This window comes from Tenrec ecaudatus, chromosome 15, assembly GCF_050624435.1.
Source record: "Tenrec ecaudatus isolate mTenEca1 chromosome 15, mTenEca1.hap1, whole genome shotgun sequence".
Lineage (NCBI taxonomy): Eukaryota > Metazoa > Chordata > Mammalia > Afrosoricida > Tenrecidae > Tenrec > Tenrec ecaudatus.
In genome coordinates, this window is record NC_134544.1 from 55139306 (window position 1) to 55158096 (window position 18791).

Here is an 18791-nt window from a genome sequence, read left to right on the forward strand (position 1 = left end):
ACTCAGCTACTTACAGAGCTCCAAAGATTTGCACACATATTAGGGGGATTCGGCAGAGCCAAGAGCCAGCGAGCCTCTCCATCCCCAGGCTTGGTCGCCTTCCTGGAGACCCTACAGCAAGGCTGAGCCCTTGGCCCCGGGCCACCTAATGAATCAACTCCTACGAGGCGGCTTCATGAGCTGAGTCCAAACAAGCTCCCATTGGGGCCGACAGACCAGCTCTTAATTAATAGGCTCTTGGCCCACAAGTTTGAGTTAAAAATGTTTGCAACAGTAAAACGAAGACAGTGATCACAATAGGGGGAGAGGGGAGCAAAGCAAGCAGAAGGGGAAAATATGATGGCAAGATGGAGCCAGGTCTAAAGTTAGCTGGCCGAGCAGTAACTCAGCTCTTTATTTATTTGCCTAACCCAGATGTGAACAACTACATAAATTTGGTTCCTGGTTGTGAAATTCGGTCTACACAGCAGAATATTAGAAAACAGCAGTGCTGATAGGTTTTTAAAATAGACACAAATATCCACTGATTAACGGCAGCTTGGTGCACAGTTATGCTAAGGATTGGGAGAGTCACGAGGAGGCCACCCAATCCAGGCAGGGGGAGTGGAGCTGGCCTCTGAGGTCCTGCCCAAGTCTTGGCTTTCTACATGCTTATGCCACTGTCTCAGAACCCTTTCTTTCTCGTCACTTTCAGAGAATTCCAGAACACAGACCAGAAAGGGCCTGGGTCTGGCGTCTAAACTGTTGGAACAGAGGGTGCCAATTATGCAGGAAATAAGAGACAATGTTTCAGAAAATTTGGAATTTTCCATTCATTCTTACGTTTGACATGTTTTCCTATTGCCCATCTCAAAGCATACATTTGTGGGCAGAGTCCAGCCTGAGAACGTACTATTGTACCAGAAAAAACATGTCCCAAGGAGCCTTAGTCTTTGGAGAAGAGCTAGCAGTACCACCCATGAGTCCATGATCCTCTTCAGCCTACAATCGGTTTGCGTCCTTAAAATGAGTAACATACCGTGTGTAACAGACACAGCGCTCCGAACACGGGGTACCTTCCAGCACTAGCTCATAAAGCCTACTGAATAAGGTTGCTAAATATCCTGTGTGCATTTTGATCAAAAATATATAATATCAGAATTGATTTTTTTGGCAAATGATAAAGTTTAAAATATGGGTCACAAATTACAAAGGCTACCCTGGGAAATTACCTTGCAGTGGTGTTTTCAAGGTAAAAGGTGTTCTGCATTCCATCTTAGAATTTGGAACTTGGAAGAAAGCTACACACACACACACACACACACACACACGCACCATGCTCCACATTCAACAGAGAATGTAACCATTCTGGGAATCTTTTTTGTTCTGGGGAGTCCAGGGGGAGATTCAAGTCAGTGGGTCTCACATGCAGGATATCTCCTTGTCCGAGATGTTTCATTAAGAAATGAACCTACTTATATTTTCTTAAATGTTAAAGGAATCATCGGGTCTAGTTCATATCATTCGACTGTGGTTGTATTTTCTCCTAGGGCCTAAATTTCACATAATATTTCCAGGCCAGCCAGGCCGGCCCTTCCATTAGAAATGTGGCAGAGATTGCTGGGAACCAGGCTCCTTCACCTGGGCAATACTCCCCGCTCAGCTCCATGCCAGCTGGTGGCTTCGTTTAGGCTCGCTCGGTTCCTGAGCTTCAGCGTACTCACATTAACAAGGAGAGTAGTGTTCGCTCTATGATCCTCATGGAGCTTGCGGGGAGCTCCCAATGAAAGAGTACGATGCTTTCCTTTGGTGTACTGCTACTTCAGGCTGCTTTTCATGCCTCCACACTTTCCTCATTTGCTAACTCCGGGGGAAAATTAAGCCTTTCACCTTTACCATTCTCCAGGAGGCCAAATCCGAAAAAAACATGTGAGTGTTCCAGGAGCCTTGCCAACTCCCATGTCCACCCAGCTCCCACAGCTTGGAGCCTTCATCCCACCTGGTACCGGGAGCACCTGGAGTTTGTTTCTCCTTCGCAACCGAGTGAAAGGTCATGAAAGAGCCCAGCGTTTTCAGGGTGGAGAGTGCCAAGCCGGGGGCTATTCTCTCGCAAAGGCTTTTACAGCAAAGTCGCCCCCCACCTCCGGCCCTCGAACCCACCCACGGGATATAGCTTGTGAAATCTAAGCCCCTCTCCCCACACCAGGTGGAAACGGGCCCTCATGCCCATGGTCTGCTCGTTTTTGACCCGATGTTTCTGTGATCACTTTCCACTCACACCCTCGAAGGAGACATACCAACTGCACAAAGGAGCTGGGACAGAAGGAGCGGCCAGTGAGCCCAAACGCCACGGCACAGTCACTTGGTTAATCATAAATCATCTGTATTCTCGCCTGCTCCTTTAGAGCAGAGTTCACCCTGCCCAAAGCCGGCCCATGTCCTCCCTTTGAGTAATGGGTTTGACAGCCCCAACTCAAACACAAGCCTGCCCTGTGCACAGATTTATCAGGACTGCTTGGAGAGGACTGGGGAAGGCGCAGGGGGCAGAACAATGGCGCCCTGGCCAAGGGGCAGTGTTATCAGCCTGCCATCGGAACAGGGCCACGCTTGTTTTCCTTTCTGGTGAGCCTGTGAGCTGGTTCCAGTGTACAGTACCAGGCGGTGTAAAAGGCTGCAGCTCCGTCCCTCTGTTTGTAAGGGCTGTTGACATAAGGTGGAGTCGAGGTGACGTAGGCGGATTCCCACCCTATGTTTCTGATAGCCATAACTGAGCGAAGGAGTACAGGCCCCTTTGTCTGGAGCTTGGGACTCCCATCCCTCCGGGGAAGAAACACCTTTTCCCTCCAATGGGATGGGCAAGGTCATTGGAGAGAGGCCACTGGGAAGAAAGGGCATTGAAGTGAAGTATTATACACAGATGGTGCCCAAGAGAAAAGGCACTAAGAATGTAAGAACTAATAGAGCTTGTGAGCCCCAGGACTTGTCCGCCAAATCCCACCCTGGTTGTGGGACTCACCGGACAGACCAAGGGAGGGTCAGACACCCACGCTCCAACACCAAGCCTGTTGCTTCAAGTCCATCCCAACTCGTAGCTACCGACCCCAATGGGGCACTCGTGTTTTACTGGATTTAGCTTCATTGTGCTTTTCAGATGTTGGATTTTTTTTTTTCAATAACTAGGTTTGTGGCAACCCTGATCAAGCACAGCTACTGGTACCTGTGTTCCTGGGTGTCTCGGTGACACATTTTGTCAAGATTTCCCCTAATGCTATTGCACACTTAGCAGATCACCTGCCCCAACCCCCTCCCAGTGAGTAGACTCCAAGACGACAAAGCTGTATGCAAGCAGACAGCCTCATCCTTCTGAGCAGAGGTTAGGTTTGAGCTGCCGACCTTGCCATTCATCAGCAGTCCAATGCTTTACCGACAGCACCACCAGGTCCCTTTAATAGACTGTAGTATAATGTAAACCAAACTTTTATATGGCCTGGAAAATAAACAAACAAAAAGTGGCTTTCTTTTTTTTTTCATTTTTATTTTTAATTGTTTTTTAGGGGCTCATACAACTCTTATCACCATCCATACATACATCAGTTGTGTCAAGCACATTTGTACATTCACTGCCCTCATTATTCTCAAAACATTTGCTCTCCATTAAACCCCTGGCATCAGCTCCTCATTTTTTCTCCTCCATCCCCGCTACCCAGCCCCTCACAAACACTTGATAATTATTATATTGTCATATCTTTCCCTGTCCAACGTCTCCCTTCACCTGCTTTTCTGTTGTCCGTCCCCCAGGGAGGAGGTCAAAACGTGACTTTCTTGATTACGATACTCACCTGATTGTGGTGGTCTGGAACGGAAGCTGCACTAGCTCCAGGGTATACCTGTACCCAGGTGGATTACCTAGTAAGTAGAAAGCAATGTGAATTGCTCACTACAGATTAGTAAGTAAGCACAAGTAAGCCGGTGCCTACTTTTCTCATTAGGTAATCTGACGCTGATCTAGGATAGAGTAGAACTGCTCAAGTTATCCAGGCAGTCACCTTTCTCTGCAGGAGCAACTGGTAGGTTCCAACAGCTGAGTTTTAGTCAGCGGCCACGTGCTTACTGAGTGCATCATCGGGGCTTCCCACCATGCGCCTTAGCTTGAATGCTCCACGGTGACTTGAAAGAGGGGTGAAAGGGGTGATACCTGGAGGGAAGGAGGGTAGAAAGGGGGAACCAATGACAAGGATCTAGATATAACCTCCTCCCTGGGGGATGGGCCACAGGGCATAATAAGATAAATATCATGTATGCCTGACAACATTAGGTGAGCTAATTCAAATGAAGTGCTTTACTTAGTTCTGGACACATCGTCAATGGTCAAAAGATGTTAATGCTCATTAGTGGTTATCCTCATTCTTTCTGGCTAATGTTGGTTTTGTTGTGATTGTAACCATCACTAGTTATGGAGATAGGGAACAAAAAAAATTGGTTTTGTGTCGGGAGCCATGAAGCCTGGCCATAACCTTGACTGTCAGGAGCCATGAGGCCTGGCCATTGTCTTGATCTTTATTGCCTGAGCTCTGTAACTTTCCACAGGAACTGTTTGTTCTGCGGTCATTGTTCTCAGGGAAACACCTGCGGCTTGCTTCCCCCATTTATTGTTCTCAGGGAAACACCTGCGGCTTGTTTCTCTTTCCCTGGCCTATATAAGCTGTAGCCATTTACTCAATCAACGAGACTTGATCAGTCTGCTCTCTTGTCTCCGTTCTCCGTGCCTCTTGTCCCCCAAATTCCCACTCTCTCCACCAGGATCCATGTTGAAGTTCCCGCGGGACGGGACATCTGGCGCCCAATGTGGGGCCCGGATATAAGGGATACCGTGAGGAAGAAGGCGCCAAAGGAGGCCAGTGAGTAAAAGTGAAAGAAAAATTCTTCGGCCGCTGCGGGAGCCTGCCGCGCTGAGACTGGAGGTGAGTAAAAGCGCCTGAAAATAGGACAAGAATTAAGCCAGCATCAGATTTATGTTAAACAGTTGAAAGAGGCTTTAAAGACAAGAGGAGTAAAGGTTAAAAGTTGTGATTTATTTAAATTTTTTTTATTTTATAAAAGATACTAGTCCTTGGTTTCCGCAGGAAGGGGACGATTGATATAAAAAGATGGAAAAGGGTTGGCATGCTTTGGAGCATTATTATGAGGTCTTTGAGCCGGAAAGAATTCCTGTTACAGCTTTTTCTTATTGGAATTTAACTAAAGATTTGATAGAAAGGAGAGTTGTCCGCAAATAACGGCGGCCATTGCCCAGACAGAAGAAATATTAAAAGTCAGTTCTAAAACAGATCTCAGAGTCTCCACCAGAGAAGGAGATTGACATTATTTCCCTAGAAAGTGATGAAGAGAGGGCCAAGGGTCCTCCTATAATAGAGGAACTTAAAGAAAAAATTAGTCAGCTTAAAGAACAGATAAAACTAGAAGAGTTACATCAGTCTTTATGACCAGGCTGCAGACATTGAGATTAGGGAGTCAAAGGGTGTCAGAACCAGAAAAAGGGACGGAAATGGCCCGCCCACTTCAACAGCCTAGGCAACATCTCCCTACAAAGAAAATGCCTTTAGAGAGGAGGGGGATTTCTCTCCTGTACATGCTTTCTCAGTTACCGAAACCATAGATGAGCAGGGGGAGCCTGTCCAAAATTATGTTGCGCTCAAATTCGCCCTCATAAAGGAATTAAAAAAGGCTGTTTCTCAAAATGGGGCTACCTCTCCATACAGCCTAGCCCTTTTAGATTCTTTGGCTGAACGGGCTTTGACCCTATCTCTTACCACTTTGGGGCCCCTTGGTTAGCCTATTACTCTTGCTCTCACTGGGACCTGTGGTGGTTAACAAGCTCATGGCATTTATCAAGCAACAGATTGAGGCCATCCAGGCAAAGCCTGTACAGGTCCATTACCACCGCCTTGAGATGTGTGAACAGGGTGGCTCATACGAGTAGTTATGATAAGACCCCCTGCCCTTGTGTGCTGAACTGGACAGTCAATGACGGGTAAGATCGGCACAAGACATTCCAACCTAAGACAGACATTGGTTTGCTCATATTTTATGAAAGCATTCCATTGATCAATGACGGGTAAGGATGACTCTTGATGCCTGACAACCTAAGACAGACGCAGTTCCCGAAGGGATCTCTCTTGGCTTTACAAAATAAAAAAGTGGGACCTGTCAGGAGCCATGAGACCTGGCCATAACCTTGCCTGTCTGGAGCCATGAGGCCCGGCCATTGTCTTGATCTTAATTGCCTGAGCTCTTTAACTTTCCACAGGAACTGTTTTTTCTGCAGTCATTGTTCTCAGGGAAACACCTGCGGCTTGCTTCCCGCATTTATTGTTCTCAGGGAAACACCTGCAGCTTGCTTCCCTTTCCCTGGCCTATATAAACTGTAGCCTTTTACTCAATCAACGAGACTTGATCAAACTGCTCACTTGTCCCTCAAATTCCCACTCTCTCCTCCAGGATCCACGTTGAAGTTCCCGCGGGATGGGACAGTTTTGACTTCTAGAATCTCCCTGTAGGTTATAAACTATGTGATAATAGGATTTGTTATGTCTTAATTGGGGTCAGGCACGGTGCTAGGTACTTTCCATGCTTTATATCAATGAATCCTCATAACACTCTACAAACTCAGGTACTTTTATGTTTCAGATTTCACCTCTGAGCGAAAAAGGGTTTAGGGAGAGGAAGTAACTTAACCCAGGTCACCTTGAAACTCACAGATCTGGAAGTCCCTAAACGTAGCTGTGCCTTGGGGACCAAAAGGATTAGAAAATGACGACTCTTCCTAAGGTTCCCTTCCAGCTCTGGCATCTATTAGTCTAAACTGATCATACTAATTGTGCTTCATTATTATTTGCTGTGCATGTGACAATGTTATATTTGGATTGATTTGGGGGCAAAGTAATATTTCATTGTGTTTTGGTACAAGTGTGCACAGCAAATTCCGTTCCCAGGCAACAACTACTACACAAATTGCTCAGTCATGGGTAACATTTTTCACATCATGTCAGCATCCTCATTAGTTCCATTCTGGATGTGCCCCTTCCAACAATCTAGTTTCCCTGTCCACTGGGTTGATTTAAATGTATACAATGACTGTGACTTTTATAAAAAAAAATATTTGCTCTAGAAAAATTCTAGGTAAACAGGCCTGTATTTCTCTCTCTCTCTCTCTCTCTCTCTCTCTCTCTCTCTCTCTCTCCCCCTCTCTCTCCCTCCCTCCCCTCTGTGTTCCAAAGTCTTCACGGACCCCCCTTCCATATCCCAGGGAGCCCTGCCCTACTTTGTCACATCTTCCCTGTCTTTCTACCTTCTGTGTGCTCAGTGTCCACAGCCTCCACTACTCCTTGTCACTTCAACACCCAGATCCATCCTGCCTTCCAGCTGCCACCAAAGCCTAATGCCTGTTTCTCTGCACATGATTGAGACCCAGTTCCAACTGGCAATACTACTTCGAATTCAGCCACAGCAAACACGGCCCACTGTCATTGAGTCGAGTCTGACTAACAGTGACCCTTAGGGGAAAGTAGAGCTGCCCTTTGGTGTTTCTGAGGCTGAAAATCTTTCTGGGAGTCAAGACTGATCCTTCCCCTATAGAGCAGCTGGTGGTCTGGAACTGTTGACCTTGGATTAGCAGCCCAATAAGTAAACCGCTGTGCCACCAGGACTCCTTCCTAGAGTCCAAAGTCACTACAAAAGTTAAAAAAAAAAAAAAATCCCAAAAACCTCTGGATGGGTATGTGCCACTTAATCATCCATTTTTTTGGATGTGAATCCTATGTGATTTGGATGTTGAGCAAACACCATGTTGCATGCTTAGAAAAATGACATGCTTAAATTGCAAGCAATAGCATTCGCTGATTCTCCACCTTCATACAAACGGGACGTCAAAAGTTCATAGAATCATTCCATTATCTTTTAATTCCATTTTCCCACAAACTTTTGGTAGTCCTCTCATATAGACCGTATGCTGATAAGAGACTCACTTTGTATGAGAGACTCAAGATACCCATGTTGCCTGTGGCCAACTGCTGAATTCGCCGCTACATCTGGTCACATCCACTGGGTCCCGTCCTCCAACAGCAATAGTGTTTAACTCTAAGGACCCATCGTGGCACTGTGGTTTATATGCTGGGCTGCTAGCTTCAAGGTCGGTAGTTCAAACATACTGGCTACTCACAGAAAGAGCGATAGAGCTGTCTGCTTTTGATTTACAGTTTAGAAAACCCAATACAGAGTTGCTCTGACTCACAATCAACTAGATGGCAGTGAGGGTTTGTTTTGGTTTTGACTTATTATAATCTACAGGACCAAGGACTTTTATGCAGTCAGACACTGTCCTGGGACTTTATGCATTTCATGACTAAATGCGAGCTACAATTGTCCTCTCTCTATAGATCCGTGCACTGATTATCTGTCTCAGGAGGACAAGGATTTTTTAAGAGTCATTTTACTGGGGAGCTCTTACACATATCATTACCTTTCATAGTTCAATCACATCAAGTGTATTGCACAATTGCTACCACAATCAATTTTAAAAGATTATCTTTCTTCTTGAATTCCTTTATATCAGCTCTCCTTTGTCCCCTCCTTCCGACATCATCCCCCCCCCCCCCCACCAAGGAACCCTTATGCCTTGTGATCACACAGGCTGGTGTGCTTCTTCCATGTGGGCTTTGTTGCTTCCCTGTTAGATAGCTGCTCATTTAACTTCAAGCCTTTAAGACTCCAGAAGCTATATATTTTAATAGCTGGCACCATCAGCTTTCCTTACCACATTGGCTTATGCACCCATTTAGGACAAGGATTTTTTTTTTATCATTTTATTGGGGGCTCTTTCAGCTCTTATCACAATCCATACATACATCCAACGTGTCGAGCACATTTGTACATATGTTGTCGTCATCATTTTCAAAACATTTTCTTTCTACTTGAGCCCTTGGTATCAGTTCCTCATTTTCCCCTTCTCTCCCCATTCCCCCTCCTTCATGATAATTTATAATTCTTTTTTCCATGTCTTACACCAATTGTTGTCTCCCTTCACCCATTTTTTTGTTGTCCATCCTCCTGGGGAGGGGGGTTTACATGTCGACCATTGTGATCAGTTCCCCCTTTCTCCCCACAACTTCCCCCCCCTCTCCTGGTGTTGGCACTCTCATTCTTGTTCCTGCGGGGCTTGTCTGTCCTGGATCCCCTGTGTTGAGAGCTCTTATCTGTACCAATGTACATGCCCTGGTCTAGCTGGATTTGTACGGAAGAATTGGGGTCATGATAGTTGGTGGGAGAAGAAGCATTAAAGAACTAGAGGAAAGTTGTACGTTTCATCAGTGCTATACTGCACCCTGATTGGCTTGTGGCCCTTCCGTGAGGAGATAAGACAAGGATTCTTAAGTTTCAAAATGCATACAGTGTACTTGGGGCTCTTCTGACTGGTGATGCTAGATGGACCCTGAGATTCTGCATTCCTGAGGAGCTTCCTTAAGAATTGGGTCTGAACCACACCATGAGAGGTGGGCTTGTCAAGTGTCCGATATGGGCTGACACTCAAAATCTGTGATGGGCCAACTCTCATCGGCCCCTCTCTGACCCTGCACTTGTCCTTAAGCCTCCTGCTAGCATTCCTAATGATATCAAGGATTTGGGTTGGCGTTCAAGTGACATTGCCTTTTCCCTAAACCTTCTTCTCTCAACATAAAACCCATATTGCTCCAGTAGTGGAGACACCCCCCAGACACCCCAGCAGCATTTTCTTCCTGTATCTGCTCCTTCCACCATAAATCTCCTCTTGGCTACTTCACATCCCAATCAGGCAGTCCCATCCCTCCCTTGCTTCCAGCTGCAAGTCACCATGCAGACTGGGTTGGCAGAGCCTCCTGGCTTCATCCCCAGTGGTCACTGAGTGACTGACGACCACAGCTGCCAGATCTCATGCATAGAAGGAACCCACAAAGCCTGGAGATCCCAAAGGCCCCAACTCAGCAAGATTTATTCCAGCCCACTGCTTCCAATTTTTTCCCCCAGGAAATCCAGAAAAGAAAGGAGCTAATAGAAAATCAAAGCATTAAAGTTCAACATAATTGGTTATTTCAGGGAATATTACAAAATGGGTGCAGGTGATGGAAACCCCCATCAAGTTCCACACAAACTAGGGGTCTGTGTGACAAAACTCTGCTTTGCATTTATATGTGTATGCATATAATCCGAAGGGCTTTTATGAAAAATGGATTTTAAAAATGGATTCCCTCCCCCCCATGAACATTTTGAAGCCCCCTGGCAAATGGTTACTCTTTGGGATGTTAACCGCAAGATCAGCAGTTCAAAACTACCAGCCACTCTGTGGGGAAAAGACGGGCTTTCTACTCTGGTTGACAGTTACTATCCTGGAAAGTCACAGGGCAGTTCTACCCTGCCCTATAGGGTTGCTATGAGTCCACATCGCCACAATAGTTTGGTTTTTGGATTTGTATGTACGTAGAGATGAGCATATATTTCTAATGATACGAAAGATGTTTACTTGTCTACCTCATTTCAATAGCATGAAAGCTCACTGAAGACAAGAGAAAGCCTACACAACAGTTGTCAGTGTGGGTAAGAATGTACGGGGGGAGCCTGCTGCTTTCACTATGAGCACACTCCCTGGACTTCTTCCCGGGAGTATTTCCTTGGGAGCCCACACTCTACTTATACTACTGATTAAACTGGTCGACTCTGACACTTTTGCTTCCCTCTAGCAATCAGTCCTGCTGAGAATCTCACTCCATTTCATAATTAATTTCAGCTATGAACGTAAGAGTGAATAATAGAGATTGTTGATGGTGAGCCACGGCTGTCTCACGAGTAGGAGCTGAGTGTTGTCAATTCAGCAGAAAAGGGAGTCGAGCCTTTGCTCCTCCCCTCCAAGAAAGAAAAACCTCTGGAGTAACATGCTAGTCCGCTGCTGGCTGCCTTTTAGGGGACGTCGTTTCTAGTGGGCTATGTGCATGGCAGGGTAGAGTGAGAAAAACAGAGAAAACACAAGTAAAAAGCAGAAAATACATGGAAATAATCCATATGTCTATCAGCAGATGACTTGAGAGACAAAATATGGAATACCCATGGTGGTGCGAAGGTTAAGCACTCATTACTAACCAGAAGTCCTGTACAGTAGGTCTAGCCTGTCCTGCAGGATCACTACGAGTCAACAGCAACTCAATGGCAGTGAGTTTGGTTTGGATTTTATATGATTTTATATATGCGAGGGAGAACTACCCCCCCCCCAAAAAAAACCAGACAAACAGAAAAACGCTCCACTGGGCAGAACTTTTGTAGTATGCATTTTTCCCAGCAAGGTAAGCATAGAGCAATTCGCGCTGAGTTAGTGCACCCAGTGGCGTCGCCTGGGAAAGTTCTCTCTGGTCACAGTGGATTTTTTCATGAAAGCACTTTCACTTGAACCACATTCTTTGTGACGGCTGGTTTTAAGAGAACGGCAATGGGCTCTGAAATTTTGTTTCCTGCTTGGGAAAAAATGCTGCAGAAACTGCTGTGGTGTTGAACACCGCTTACAAGGATAGTGCTATGGGAAAAACTCAAGTGTATGAATGGTTTTCTTATTTCAAAACTGGTGAAATGTCAGTTGGTGACAAACGTTGTTCTGAACGTCCATCAACTTCTCAAACAAATGACAATGTCGACTCTTCATGCATTTGGAGTTTGTTCCACCAGGTCAGACTGTTAATCAAGCTTTCTATTTAGAGGTTCTGAAAAGATTGCATAACAGAGTGTGACCAAAAGGCCTGATTTGTTGCTGACAGGGGACTGGCTTTGCCAACACGACAGTTCACCTGCTCACACAGCCATCTCAGAGGGACCAGTTTTTTGCAAAAAAAAAAAAATGCCTCTCTTGCCCCATGCACCTGACCTTGCTCTGTGATACTTCTTTTTGGTTCTGCGAATGAGGAGCAACATGAAAGGACAGTGACGGATGATGTAGAAGAGGTGAAGAAAAAACCGAGGGAAGTGCTGTCAGCCATCCAAACAGGTGAGTTTGAAAATGTTTCCAAGAATGGAATCACAGATTTGACAAATGTATTAAGTGTAATGGAGAATACTTTGAAGGTAATAAGGTTGTTTTGTTGCCCGCTGCATACAGCAGAGAAATTCAGTTGGACTCGCCGACGGGGCTTTGCAAGTCAGGCCAAAGAGTGTGGCCCTTACACAATAGGGAACAAAAGTCGCTAGGTGGCCTGTCTGTCCTGGAAGCAGGGCGGGATGTTCCTTAGAATCGAGCGAGGATGGTGAGATTTCGACTCACCACCATTTTGGACATGTTATCAGGAGAGAAGAGAAGCCCAGGGGGACAGTCATACCTTGTCCTATTGGGTGGCTATGGGTCAGAATTGACTCAACACAATGAGTTTCAGGGGCCAACTTCATAGAGGTGGCAGGTAGGAGTAGTAAGTAGTAAAGGGGGAGTCTGCAGTCAAAATCGGCACTGCTTCCTGGCTTCCCCCTTACAAATGGCAGTTTCAAATCATGGGGACCCCGTGTGCTTCACAGTGAAATGATGCTCTGTGGAAATTCCAATGGCTGAATTTTGGGGAGTGGATGAGCAGGCCTTTGTGAGGCACCTCTGGGTAGACGCAACCCTCCAACCTTTTGGTTAGCAGCCACACACATTGACCATTTACACCACACAGGGTCAGTGGTCTCACTACTTATTCGGTAAAAATCGGGAATACTCACAGCCAGGTCAGCCTTAGTCGCTTTTATCTGCAAGTTGGGCACAATAAATTATTTCTCCTAGTATGTTTTACTATAAGTTATAGCCCAAAATAATCGCAATAATAACCCAGACAACTTGAAACAAAGGCTAATGGCTCACGGAGAGTGGAGCCGGCTCTGACATGCAGATGATCAACCACTTCAGGGCTGACATCCTAGTCCCACAGCTGTCAGGGGAACCTGGCTGGCAGCAGCCCTCTGTCCAGCACCCCTCCAGAGGAGAGGGAATAGTCCAGAGCTTTAATGCACTTCCCAGTGACAAATACACTTGTCTCGGGGCTTTTCTGGGGTCCTGCCTGGTGTTGGCGGACAAAGCGCCATGCTGAGGACAGAGCGGTGTGGCAAGGACACTTGGTCCTGCTCCCTGACCAAGGACTTCCAGAGAGGCCCTACAGGCACAAGGTTGGACAGAAGACCCAGCCACCACCAGCAGGGCACTTCTTTGTGGGCCATGAGCCAGGGGTTCAAATGAAGGATATTCGGTTTGCCTTTTTGCTAAGAGATTAGATGAACAAATAGTACAAGACTTCTCAGAACAATAGGCCCTCAAAGGGCTGGGCCAGGGAAACACATGCAGCCCACGTTCCTGCCTCCCGAGCCCGCCCAGGTGGAAAGGTCTATGGCTGGGCTGGGAGGGACCTGCTGAGGTTGGGGCTGCCCACGCCTTCCGGGGTAGATTGGAAGGCTGTGCCTGGCATGTGGGCTCACAGGACTATGTGGCCTCAGTGATTAATTACTCAGTGAGAATTCAGATTCTATTTGGAAAATAAACATTTCCTGCATATCCATCCAAGTGGGGCACTTTTGCATAATTATATAATTTATCATTCACAGCAATCCTGTCATGTAGGTATTCTTGAATGCCCATTTTACAAATGAAGGCATTAAGGACTTCTAATTCTAGAACTGGTCAATCACATCCCTCAATCCTCCTGCCCACCCCATACCGTCCCATCCTATCTCCCAAGAGATCCCAATAGTTCCCATGCACAAGCCTGGCCTGGGATTTCACCATTTGTAAATCCAAGCTTTTTGGTTTCCACTTTCCATTAAACTAAGGCTATTTGGGGACATCCAACTACCAAATTTCCTCTGCTCTTGTTGGTCCTTTAGTGCACACTTCTGTCCAGAGCGGTCTCCAGGGAGAAACATTAATGGTCAAGAAGGGTACGGTGGCAGTTTTCAGGGAGACCAAATGAGAACGCATTTACCCAGCGAGCCTCCTCTTCAGTCTCCAGAGCTGCTCTCCCAGAGATACCACAAGTGGAGAGTTTTAACGTACACGTTTACTTCTCATGAACGTTGAGGCTAGAAGTCCAAACTCAGGGTGCCAGTCCTAGGGGAAGCCGCCTTCTCTCTGTGGGCTCTGGAGGAAAGTCTCTTCCGCTTCTGTTTCCAGGTCCTGGGAGATCCCCGGGTGGCTTGGCATCAGTGGCCTCCATCTCTGCTTCTCTCGTTCATTGATTCATCTTTTTTTATGTCTCAAAAGAGATGGACTCCAGATACATCCTATGCTAATCCTGTCTCATGAACATAGCAAACACAGCTAAACTGCAGTCCCTTATTTAATTTGGCCCTTCTCACAGTAATCCTTTTTGTGCTGTGTTGTCAATTCCTGCCTCTGTGCCTCTGGTTGTAATCCCATTTTGGAGGGAGCTCTCTGTTACAGGATTAAGGTGGGGGTGTATCCCTTTAGTCTCTATTTACACCCTAGTAGAGGATGTAATTGAAGCTTTCTTTGGGGGAGGCTGCCGAAAGATCAAGACCACACCTTCATCAAAGCCTTCCTCTTGGTCACCTCCTGTTTTCCTGACAGAGCCTGCTTTGGCTTTCAGATAGACCTGGCTTCTGCCTCTGGACTCTGTGGTTAGCTTGCCTCTGCTTGACCTTCAGCTCTTGGGACTTGTCTGATGGAGTGTCACCTGGCCTGGTTTCACCAGCTTCCACAGCTTTATGGGTGGGAGGATCCTCCCCACAGATGTCTGAGCTTCAGATTCAGGACTTAACAGGCCCCACAACCCCATGTACCATTTCCTTGAAGTTCCCTGTGAATTACAGAACTCATGGGCATGAGAGAATATACAAAGGGGTGAAGTGGGGAGATTACGGAATGGTACAAAATCTTGGAAAAGTTAATCATCTGGGATATCCTTAAACTCCAACTAGTCCTTGGGACTAGTCTGATATTGTTCTGAAAGAAATGGTCACAACACCCCTTCCTGAATGTGACCATCACCGCAGGCATGCAGGCTAGGGCTGATAACACAGATCTTGGGAGGGGGATACACTTCCATCCATAATCCGTAGACTTGAGATTGGACAATGAGGTTGACATGAGTCCGAGCTGACAGTGTCAACTAACAACACTAATAAAAGTGGCTTTTGTTCATTGAGCACCTACTGTGTGCTCAGCACATGAGTTTCCATACAAAGGGGCTGCAAAAAAGTTTATGCAAAAGTTGAATGGAAAAACTATGGGTTTCCCCCTAACGTTCTGAAGCGGCCTCTCGTACGATCTTTCCTATAGCAATGCCTATTTTATGTCCTCAGACACAGAAACAAGGAGAACCCTACTCACCCAAGACCACACAGAGTAAGTGGTGACACTGGCATTTGAACCCCAACATTTGCTTCCAGAGCACGTAGTTCTGAGTCCAACCTGACGCTGTCTTTGGGAAAGATTAACACAGAAACTAAACTTGGGACAAATAGACTTGTTCTTGGGTCGTTCTGGGGGAAAGAGCCTTAGCACCTACCCTGCTGCTCTACCCAGATATCTAAGAGCCATCTGGACTCTCAAAGCAGGTCAGTCGTCTTAGAACTAACACATGCAACAGAATTCAATTTTAAAACAATGGTGATTATTCTTTCTAAACTGTAGACATTCATCTTTAGTCAGTCTTCAACTGTGACGTGGGCTGTCCACATGAAGGGACATCTAGCTCCACCGCCAAACTCTGCACCTCATCAGACGAACGAACTCTCCAGCCTAAAATACATAGAAGCCTTTAAGACAAGCCCCATTGTTTTGAACTTCTAGACCAGCGTTCTCAACCTTCCTTGTGCAGCGATCCTTTAATACAGCTCCTCACGTTGTGGTGACCCCCCCAACCATAACATTTTCATTGTTACTTAATCACTGTCATTTTACTACTATTATGAATCGGGTGACCCCTGTGAAAGGGTCGTTTGACCCCCAAAGAGGTGGCGACCCACAGGTTGAGAACCACTGCTCTAAGCAAACCTGCAGGAAACACCGATGACCAACACACTTGCCTATTGCCAATCGCCATCATGCAAACCAAGTTTAAACCTTTCCGTGTTTGGAGTCTGGGTAGGGGCTTGGGGAGGAAGTAGTACTCTTGAATAAGGTATGAAAGGAACCTACATTTAATCTGACTTTTGACAACTTGAGTGTATCTTAGAACACCACGATGCAAAAAGTTATTCCAGAATGCATCAGTATAACATTTTCATGGGGTGGGAACGAAATAGTAACTCTGGGCTCAGCCAGCAGGCTCTCACAACCCCACCCTGTGTGGCCCATGGGGGCCTCCGCTGGTGATCTCTGGGTACAGATGGTGGCCAGCAGCGCTGCAGGTCACAGCTCCTCTGGGCCCCCAGAAACACACACCCCCCACCCCCACCCCCCACCCCCAGGAAGGGCACGGACTGATACAAAGACAGGGTCTGTGTCTGGCTGCCCAGGCCCTTGCCAGCCGCCATCCCCTGTTTGCTTTTACACACACTGCAAATATTCCCTCTACTTCAGTGAAACGGGTCCTTTTCAAGTGCGTGGAGACAGGCGGCCTTCCGGTGTCAGAAGAGCCAGAGTGCTAGCAGAAGCTCCTGGCTGCCGTGAAATACGTGTGTCATGGTCTGCTCTTGAAACGCGCTTTGACTCCTGCCTTCCAAGCCTCCGAGCCCAGGGCAAGGGCGCTGCCAGGAGGCAGACACCGCGTGGCTCTGGTTCATGGCCACCAAAAAGCGGGCTTTCTGGAAGCACACCAAGGTCCTTCCAGAGCCGCCGTGGTGCTAGCAAGCAGTGGCATGGACCTAGGGGTGTGCAAACCTTCCCTCGGTGTTTGAAGAGATGCTCCTGTTCGCCATGAAGGAGACGGGCTCCCTGTGAGTTCCACTAGCCCAGGGCAGAATGTTTGACCAGAAACAATTTATTTTAACTGAGAAGAAGGGGAAATCTCGAAGAAATGTAATCCGCTTTTAAAATGAGGACGGCGAGCACTCTGTCCACAAATCACGCAGAATCACCGGCACCAATGACTAAGCACTGGGCCATGAGCAGAAAGGAGGGCAGTCGGAAACCACCCAGAGGCACCTCAGAAGCAAGGCCCGGTGATCTGCTTCCAAAGATGACAGCCAGGACAGCCCTGTGGAGCACTGTTCGTTCTACTCAAAAGGGGGCTGAGTTACATCCTGCGCTGCTAACCACAAGGTCAGTAGTTCAAACTCACCAGCCTCTGTGAGGGAGGAAGAGGAGGCTTCCTGCTCCCTGAAAGAGTTATAGCCTCTGAAACCCACAGGGGTCACGATGCATGGGGAGGGACTCAGGTGGTGAGTCCTCTGGGACCACTTGGCTCTGCACACTTGTGGTTGCTAAGAGTCAGCTTGGAGGTAGCTATCACAGCAACAGACCCAGTGAGAAAGCCAGTGAGCGTGCAGTGTTCTCTCAGCTTCTCTGCCCTTCCTTCCAGGAGCACTGGGGGCACGACAGGTGAGTGCTCGCTGCTAGCCGAAAGGCAGGCAGTTCAAACCCACTGGAGGCGCCTCAGAAGAAATACCTGGGGATGCGCTCCCAGAAGGAGGCCCCCCTCCGAAGCCTAAGGGGCTGTTCTACTTGATCCCATGGTGCTCTCAGAGTGCGGGCCGCTCTGCGGCACACAGCCCTCGCGTCCTTCCCAGGCCCAATTACTTATTTAGCTGAGGACCTAGATGTGATGTGTCATTAGCAAATCCAAAAAAGATGCTTGCTTGGTTGGTTTAAACCTGCATGGGGATGACCTTTACATTTTTATTCTTTTTGGAGGTTAGTTTTCCTATAGTGCAAAGAAAGGGTTTCTGAAATCAAAAGGCTCTTAATTCAAATTCAGATTCAACCGGTTTACCCTTTGTGGTCTGACCCAGTGCTCGAACTCTCTGAGACACAGGCTTGGCCTGCGGGGAACTCCTGTACCTTGTGTTCGCTCATCTTCTCCAGCAGCATGTTGTCTGTGGGACGCATCCTTCGGCAGATGACCACTCTGGGGGGTATCTCCTTGCTCCCGGGGTGTCCTGATGACCAGGGGCCAGCGCACTTGGGTCAGGCCCAGCATGACGGGGCTTCCTTCAATTAGTCCCAAATTCTTCTAATTTTTTTTAACTCTCTCTGTCCTTTTCTCTGAGTTTATAACAAAAAACAAAGGTTCCCCCCCCCCCCCCCCGCCCTCTAGGCTGTGGAACACACCCTCATGGAAACGCTGTCTCCGGAGAAGTGACGGAACCACTTGGACAGAGTTCTCCACTCTGCATGCTTACCTCTTTAACCGAAGCCTGGACAGGTCATTACAATGATTGGTGTGGCTTTTTTTTTTCTTTTTTAAGTAAGATCTGGAAAGCAAGTGTCGAGATGTTTGTGTTGTTCGTAATTGCTATCATTTAAACATAGAGGATTGGTTTTCAGTTAGATATTCTCACCAACCCCTGAAGTTTTAGCTTTACGGTTTTGTAGCCTACATGGTCCGACCCAAGCTGGGAAGGACCATCCTTCCCACTGGCTTCGCCACAGTCAGGATGCTGACAACCCCCCAGCCAGCCACCCATCAAAGTCCCTGGTGGGGACTCCGACCCGCCCCCCCCAACCCAGCAAGTCGCCTCCCTTCCCCCACTTTCCCAAACATCTCAGGCAACCTAAACAATCCCAATTACACTCAGGCTGTTTAAACAAACAGCAACACAATTCCCTCGCCCAAAGCCCCAGCTGAGGGATTCCCACAGGCTGGCTCCCGCCCACCCTC

The 18791-nt window shown here is 47.3% G+C and overlaps 1 pseudogene; it reads right to left on the bottom strand.

The window, feature by feature from the left end:
• Positions 1–17899: 17899 nt before the first annotated feature.
• LOC142427461 (ribosome biogenesis protein NSA2 homolog pseudogene) overlaps positions 17900–18791 on the bottom strand; it is a 45384-nt pseudogene continuing 44492 nt past the window's right edge.